General features: G+C 39.8%; 1 long non-coding RNA gene across 1 annotated transcript; it reads left to right on the top strand.

The window, feature by feature from the left end:
* Positions 1-668: 668 nt before the first annotated feature.
* LOC120891735 (uncharacterized) lies at positions 669-4,749 on the top strand. The gene is made up of 3 exons (XR_005736248.2): positions 669-902; positions 4,107-4,222; positions 4,464-4,749. It is a non-coding gene; the product is annotated as an uncharacterized LOC120891735 (long non-coding RNA).
* The last annotated feature ends 3,374 nt before the right edge of the window (positions 4,750-8,123 follow it).

Raw genomic sequence — 8,123 nt, 5'->3', positions numbered from 1 at the left:
ACATTTTCTGGCACTCTTCACAGTGAGGTGCAGTCAAGTGACAAGGTTATAATGAATGGAATGCACAAAGAATAAATTTCCACTTCCAGGCTTGGCTTACAAAAATTTTCTCTGCTTACTTTTCCATGATCTTTTCTTCTCTGGCTATCTAGAATAGATGGTATTCAAGGTGACATTAGAAACTATTATCAGAGACTCTGATAATCTGGCCTTTAAAATGGCTACATGGAGGAAGGTCCCTTACTGATCTCTTTACCTTCCCAGGGATCCTATCTAAGCAAGAAATAATTTCCTTTTAGGTTATGGGCATCATTAGGTCATTTATTACTAATATACTTAGCTTGCTTTGAGTTTTGTCTTGTGTTTTGTTTTGTTATGAGTAGGGTGTAGTAGAATGAACACAGGCTTTAAAATGAGACAGACCTGGGTTCAAAACCATCTCCACTGCTTAATTTCTATATGTTCTTTCTTAGTCTTTACTTTGAAAAAATGAAATTAATCATGTTGTATACCATGAAAGGGAGCCATAAGGATCAAACGAAATAATGAATGTAAAACACTTTGTATGATGTGTGGCACACAGTAGGTGCTAACTGAATGGTAAACTGCTGGCAGAACATGTTGTATATAGTAGGAAGAGCAGTATAAGGTGGGAACTAGGAGATGGGGGTCCTTAGTGCAGGATTGCTATTCCCTGTATATCCATAAAGAAATCCCTTTGCCTCTTCCAACATTGCTTTTTTTTCTGCCTAAGCTCTAGGCTCTGCACAATTCCTCAAGTAACCCTGCAAGGAGCCGAACTGAACCACACAAACTCTGATCACCATATCCTTTCCAAGGAGAGAAGCCTCAATGTGGCTTGTTTCACATGCTGGGACTCCAGAAGAGTGTTTGAAGAAGAGGTATTGCTGCTTTTTTAAAAAAAAAATTAAATATTTGTGTACTCCAAGATCTTAAATTCTTCCCCACTCTAATAATGCAAAATTCTGGAACTATCTGAGCAGAGATGGATTAGTTTAGCACTTCATCTTGGGAAAGGTTTTCTCTTTCCTCCCCCACTTGACCTGTGTGCAAGAAGCCAAGGGTAACTTGTGATTCCCAAGACTGACCAGGCATAAAAGTCAGGTGGGGCAGAACCATGACTATGAATAAGAACTACAAATGCAGCCAACAGATAGAGTCCCTGGCATGGGGACACGAGGAAAGGACAGGTGTGTGCCGTTCTGGGACATTACTGGGCAACCTCTATCTGACCAGTAAAGTAAGGACAAGAAAGCAGCCAGGATCCCAGGCTTACAGAACTGTTGCTAAGGATAAAGTAGCAGGCTCCCCGTGAGGATCTTGTCATTCCAATGTGGCTTTCTACCATATTGTGTGGCCTTATAACACACAGATGTCACAGAAAGGGAGTTTACCAAAGCTAAAGTACTTTGCTAGTATCACAACATTTCATTTACTCTGTCTGCACATATTTATTACAGTAAGTGTGCTAAACACTCTTTCGGATGCTGAGGACGCTATATGTCCAGTAGCAATAGCCATTAAATAATGGTGACAAGATCAGTGCTCTTTTAGAGACCTCTTCCAGGAGGATTTGCTGAGAGGCTGACATTCATGCAGAGACCTGAAAGCAACAGGGGTCCAGGCAGAGGGGCGTGTTAGCATGAATTCCCTAAAGACAAGGAACAGAGTGGAATGAACCAGGGAAGAGTAACAGAAGCTGAGACTTGGACACTGGCAAGGGTTTACCCTATTTAGAACCATACAGGCCATGGTAAGAAATTTGGAATTTATTCTGCTTAGGACGGGAAGGATTGTGAGGAGAGAATTTCTCTCTTTGAAAAGGCTTACCCTGAGCTGGTGTGTAAAACCACAGAGGGGCCAAGACAGAAGGAGGGTGACTGGAATCATTTAGGCCAGAGATGGTGGTAGTTTAGGCTGCAGTAGTAGCAGTGGAGGTAGCCAGTGGTCAGATCCTGGATGGAGGTGACCAATTCAATTGATGGTCTAAATCATGGCCAGTGCTGTTGTTTGTATACACCCTCTTTCTCTATCCTACCCTCGCCTCCTCCTGGAACAAGGGGTTTGCTCTGAGCAGAGAAGTGTGGGGAGGTAAACAAAGGCAAGAGATTGAAAAGAGGTGGATATGAGTATGAGAACCAAAAGGAGATATAAATGTAGCAGAAGAATAAACGTAGAAGATGCAGGAAAGGAATGCAAGCCAGAGAAGAAAGCAAGAACGAGAAAGCTGGAAATGCTCCTCAGCCTCTGGGCCTTCTCATCTCTTCTTTAACATAAAAATAGAAAGAGAGGTTGATTTTTCCCTATTGGCAAAAGACATCTTGAGGGCTGGGGATGTGGCTCAAGCGGTGGCGCGCTCTCCTGGCATGCGTGCGGCCCGGGTTCGATCCTCAGCACCACATACGAACAAAGATGTTGTGTCCGCCGAGAACTAAAAAAAATAAATATTAAAAAATACTCTCTCTAAAAAAAAATAAAAATAAAAGACATCTTGAAAAATACTGGTGACTTTTGTTTTTAACATACACAACCACAATCCCAACTTGAAGGAAAGAGAAATATCCTGTAAAGCAAATTGAAACCCCATGTTGGAGGGGGAGCGACTTGCTTAGAGGTCTAAATTCAATCCAGCACACCTTTGGATAAAGCCCAAGTCTCCCTGTACAGTAGTGGGTATTGGGCTAGAATATTTCCCCTCTCATGTTTCATAAGAGAAAAATCTGATTTCCAAAGGAAGAGAAATCCACCATCTCTCCTGGGTCCCCCTTCAACAACTACTGAGCCGGTTTTCTGAATTGATGTTTCCTGAAGTCACAGGATCTGTGGGGGAGCCAGAAACCATTGTTTTCACAAAGGGGGGGTGAAAAAACCCGGAAGTCACAACTTCCACTGGAGAATATAATCATATCCCCTTGCTAGTGTGGCTGAGAACATTCCCTGGCCACTGTAGCTTTTTGATACTGTCAGTGGAGGAAATGTTGGTAATAAATTTTGATGAAAGATTACAGGAGTCATTTCCGCCTTGGAGAATTGCAATGTGCTCAAGTGTTTAACATAATCTTAAAATGTAATAGGAACCTTCCTCTAATTTAACCTTCAGTCTTTAGTTGTTAACACAGATGCATTGAGCTGGTTGATGGTAAAAGGGGAAAAATAAAAATAAAGAAGTGGTTGTGCAGAGACCAAAGATACTTTCACTTCCTCTGGAGCTTGGTTTAATCATCAGTTCCAAAGAGTCACATGGCAGTCTGTTTGTATACAATTTTGCCAGAAAGATGTAAGTGGGAAAAGTATTTTTCCTTCAGAATTTGCAACATTCCACCTGGGACTTTTGCAGAATAGGTTCACCTCTCTACAAGGAATATGCAATCTGTTTACGAAGTGCTTCAACAAATAAAAAAAAAATGTCAGGGAAAATCCAACATTATCAAGATTCATTTTCTCTCAAGAAGTTTTCTAAACTCTCTCTTTGTTCCTTATTTTCTTCATACCCTTTTCCTTTCCTGTCCCTCAAAAACCCCAAGTAGCAAATAGCAAAGGCATTTTGAGGTTGAGCCATGAAAGATAATCACTTTAACACTCACGGGGCCAGGCCCTAGCTCACCTTCCATCAAAACTTAGCTTTCATAATAACTCTTTTCTGGAATCTTGCCTTAAATTTTCTTGCCTTTATCTCCCCAGCAGGACAGGATGATAATGCATGGTCTATTAGAATAAGCTGTTCCCTAGGCTTTCGGGTAGACTTTTGAAAGAAGACCAATAGCCTCCATCAAGTCCAGAAAAGAGATACCATTCCAGCCAAGTGTTCTCTCTCTGTCTTCTCTAAAACACTTGAACTCACACACATACTCCATGCAAGTGAATGTCTCTCTTTTATACCCATGTGCAGGCACATATACACACATAATGCCCATTGTGTACTGGGAGAAAGCCTTTGGTCTTTATCAGTCACTTTGACTCTGGAAGCTAAGCAACCATATCGTTTGGCAGGGATACCCTGAGGAGTTGAAGGTCAACTTCCACTGCAGCTGGCTGACGCTGGTTAAGTAAATATTCTAGTATCTTCTCATTTTTATCTCTTCCAGAAGTGGAATCTAGCTGAGTACATTGGATCTAAGAACAAAGCACAGCAGTCACAGACTTGGAACCATTACTGCCCACGCACACCACTCTGATATCTCAGAAAACCTGAGGGTGACAGGTATGAAGCTCTGGGAGGCCCATAAATCATTGACTAATGATGTCAGAAGAAAGGGCTCTGGGTAGAATGCCAGCATTAGAAGAATAGCACCATTTACACCCTCTTTAATTACACTACAAATTAAATTGTGTTTAATTACATTAATTCATGTAATGAGTAATACTGGATTCCCATAGGTTTTATAATTTTTTTAAAAAATCCATACCCTTCCTTATCCTTTTTTCTTCATTTTTTTCCCCAGGGCATCCCTCGGGGATAAGAACATTTAAGGAACATTTAGAGAAGTGGAAATCTCAAATGACAAGAAAGATGGACATATTGAAAAATTGAAATTCCATTTGAATGGACAACAGTGTGAGATTGCCTTGATGGGATTATCATTTAGATGTGGTTTCTTCAACAGTATGAAAATCATACAAGCTTGCTTCAAAGTGAGAACAGATCTCTTCACTGAAAAGCTGGTTCACATTTGGGAGCAGCCACTAAACATTATGTGTTTTTATTAATAATAAATATAATAATGCTGGTTTGTTGCTTTCTTAGAAGTTTTATTTATTATTCACCCACATTTCAAATACTTATTGCTAATATGGTTAGATGAAATGTATTAAACAAAAGCTGATAATATCCTTCACAGAAAAGGAAACAATCAAGAACGTGGAAAAGAAAGCCTCCAGAATGAGACAAAATCTTTGCCACCTGTACCTCAGATAGAGCATTAATCTCTAGAATATATAAAGAACTAAGAAAACTTAACACCAAAAAAAAAAACCCAAGTAACTCAATCAATAAATTGGCAAAGGAACTGAACAGACTCTTCACAGAAGAAATATGATCCATCAACAAATATATGAAGAAATGTTCAACATCTCTAGCAGTTAGAGAAATGCAGATTAAAACTATACTGAGATTTCATCTCATTCTAGTCAGAATGGGAATTATAAAGAACACAAGCAACAATAAATGTTGGTCAGGATGTGGGGGAAAAGGTTCACTCATACATTGCTGGTGGGACTGCAAATTGGTACAAGCACTCTGGAAAGCAGTATGGAGACTCCTAAGAAAACTTGGAATGGAACCACCATTTGATCCAGTCATCCTACTTCCAGCTTTATACCCAAAGTACTTAAAATCAGTATACTATAGTGATGCAGCCACATCAATGTCTATAGCAGCTCAATGCATGATAGCTAAGCTATGGAACCAACCTAGGTTCTCTTCAACCGATGAAAGGGTAAGGAAACTATGGTCTATATACACAATGAAATATTACTCAACCATAAAAATGAATGACTTTATGACTTTTGCCAGTAAATGGATGGAACTGAAGATCATCATGCTAAGTGAAATAAGCCAATCCCCCAAAACCAAAGACCGAATATTCTGATAGGCAGATGCTAACACCACAGTAAGTGGAGGAGGAGGGAAGAATAGAAGTTTGTTGAATTAGACAAAGGGGAATGGTGGGAAGGGAGAGGGGTTAGAAATAGGAAAGTCAGTAGAATGAATTGGACATAACTTTCCTATGTTCATATACGAATACCGACCAGTATAACTCCACAGCATGTACAACCACAAGACTGGTAAGTTATATTCCATGTATGTATAATATGTCAAAATATATTCTACTGTCATGTATAACTAAAAAGAACAAATTAAAAAAAATGTTTTAAAAAGCTGATATATCTAGTGGGCCTGGGATTGTAGCTCAGTGGCAGAATGCTTGCCTTGTGCATGTGAGGCACTGGGTTTGATCCTCAGCATCACATGGAAAAAAAAATAAACAAAATAAAGATATTGTATCCATGTAGAACTAAAAACTATTTAAAAAAACAAAGCTGATATATCTAATCAATATTATAAATTTCTCCTATGAGAAATAGAAATAAATTCATAAGTACATTTACATAACCATAAATACATAGTATAATATGTATTTTATTACACATAAGCATATAAAATGATAAATATACAACTTTACACAATCCCACGAAGAGTCTAAAACTGGTACTTGATCTACAAAGTAACATTCTGTATTTTTACCAATTCAAATGTTTTCATGAGACCTCTGGCAGATACAGCTCACTGGCTAATCCCACACTCATGCTCACTCCCTTCCCTGTCACCTTCTTGTCATGAGATACTTGACTTCCCTTGCTGTTGGAAAGGCCAAGTGGTCAATTTCTAATCAGAAGGAAGTATCTGCTGGGAATCCCTATGGAAGCTTTTGCTTTTTCAACAACAGGTGTTTATGATGTTGGCATTTCAAATATTTATTTGAAAAAACTGAAAACATAGATGTATTATTATATTATACAAAGAAAGGCCTTAATGCTATTATACAATGCTCTTAAAGGAAATGAAAACCAGTGACTGGGATCTGACCTGGGAGGGAAGGCTTTCCGTAAAAAATGAAATCCACTATTTTAATGGAAATTTGGGGACAAGGGTAAAAACAGAAGAACAAACGTAGTCTGGTCCCTGCAAACCCAACTTTTCTCAAAAACAGTCTTTTCCCTCTTCCTTGAATGTGAGTGTGATGCTATGAAACACAGCAGCCACCTTGCCCCCATAGAGTGATAAACTCCAGGGAGGAAGGTGACATCCTAGGGATGCCGTAAACAAAGAAAAGAGGAGAGGAGAAATGTCCTCAGGCTGCCAGAGCTACTTTTGCCTGTGGGCACAGAGGGCTGGCAGAGCCTGGGAATTGATGCACTTCTGGGATAGCTTTTACCTATTGATTTGTGGGCACAGAGTATAAACACTTCAAATCTTCTACCTGTGTTGGGGACACTGCCTTCTTCAGAGTTCCCTTGGTGGGATGGTGCTGGATTCCTTCTGCTGCCCATCCAACTTCTGCAGGGCCCTATCAGTTCAACCTGAGGACTCTTCCTAATAATAAGGCACTTTAACATAATCTTGGTCACTGGGTCCGTTTCTGGTCAATTCTGTCTGAGACTCCTTTTCTCTAGACTGGAAATAAAAACTGCTCATCCAAGAATAAAAGCAAAAGAAGTTCAATGGACAGTGAATCAAAAGAGTAATGGATTTTCCAAAGGCCAAAAATATATAAGCTGTGTTTCTTCGGGCCGTGCACTCTGGCCTGATTGTTGATAGAGTGAAACAACCTTTCTCACAAGAGTGTGGGCTACATTTGGTATCTTGCTAAACACCAAGCCATTTGCAATACTTGAATATCAAATCTAATATTGCTTACCATTAGTTACTAGGGGTTAACAAATAAGGGGCAACAGAATTATTAATACAGCTCTACTGTCAAGGGTTCCAAAGTCCAACCCTGGCCTTCTTCTGTGAGGTGCAGATAGAAAAAGCAGAGCTCTTTTTATTCACTCATGAATCTTACCAACCCAAATGGGTGACCTGATGTAAGGCTGAGTGAAGAGTTGTTATTTCTTGTTAAGGAAACAATCTCCAGTGAGCTCAGGCTCCATGCTCCTAACAACACGAAAACCAGACCATGGCTCAGAAAACCTGGTGATTCATGTGTCTTAATGTCTGGTTCCGCTGGCTTAGCTGGAAAATTCCATGTCAGTCATCATGTCACCAACTTAGTGTATCAAACACCCAGTGGATCAGTCTCTGAGGCCCTGGGAAGACTAGGTTGAGGTAAAGGCTGGAGTATTGTTTTGTGTATGTGTGGTGCTGGGGATTGAACCCAGGACCTTGTGCATGTGAGGCAAGCATTCTACCAACTGAGCTATTTCCCCAGCCCCTTTTTCTTTTTCAATAAGAAAGAATATAGGATTTGACATGGCAAGAGAGAAGGTAATCTATACATATGAATATGGATGTGACTAAAAGATTCATTTGTAATTTACTCTAGAAAGAAAATATTTTGCTTGACACAAAAATATCCTAGACATTGGGCTGGGGTTGTGGC

The sequence above is a fragment of the Ictidomys tridecemlineatus genome, chromosome 2 (genome assembly GCF_052094955.1).
Source record: "Ictidomys tridecemlineatus isolate mIctTri1 chromosome 2, mIctTri1.hap1, whole genome shotgun sequence".
NCBI classification, from domain to species: Eukaryota; Metazoa; Chordata; class Mammalia; order Rodentia; family Sciuridae; genus Ictidomys; species Ictidomys tridecemlineatus.
Note: the sequence above shows the minus strand (reverse complement) of the source record. Positions and strands in the feature narration are given on the sequence as shown.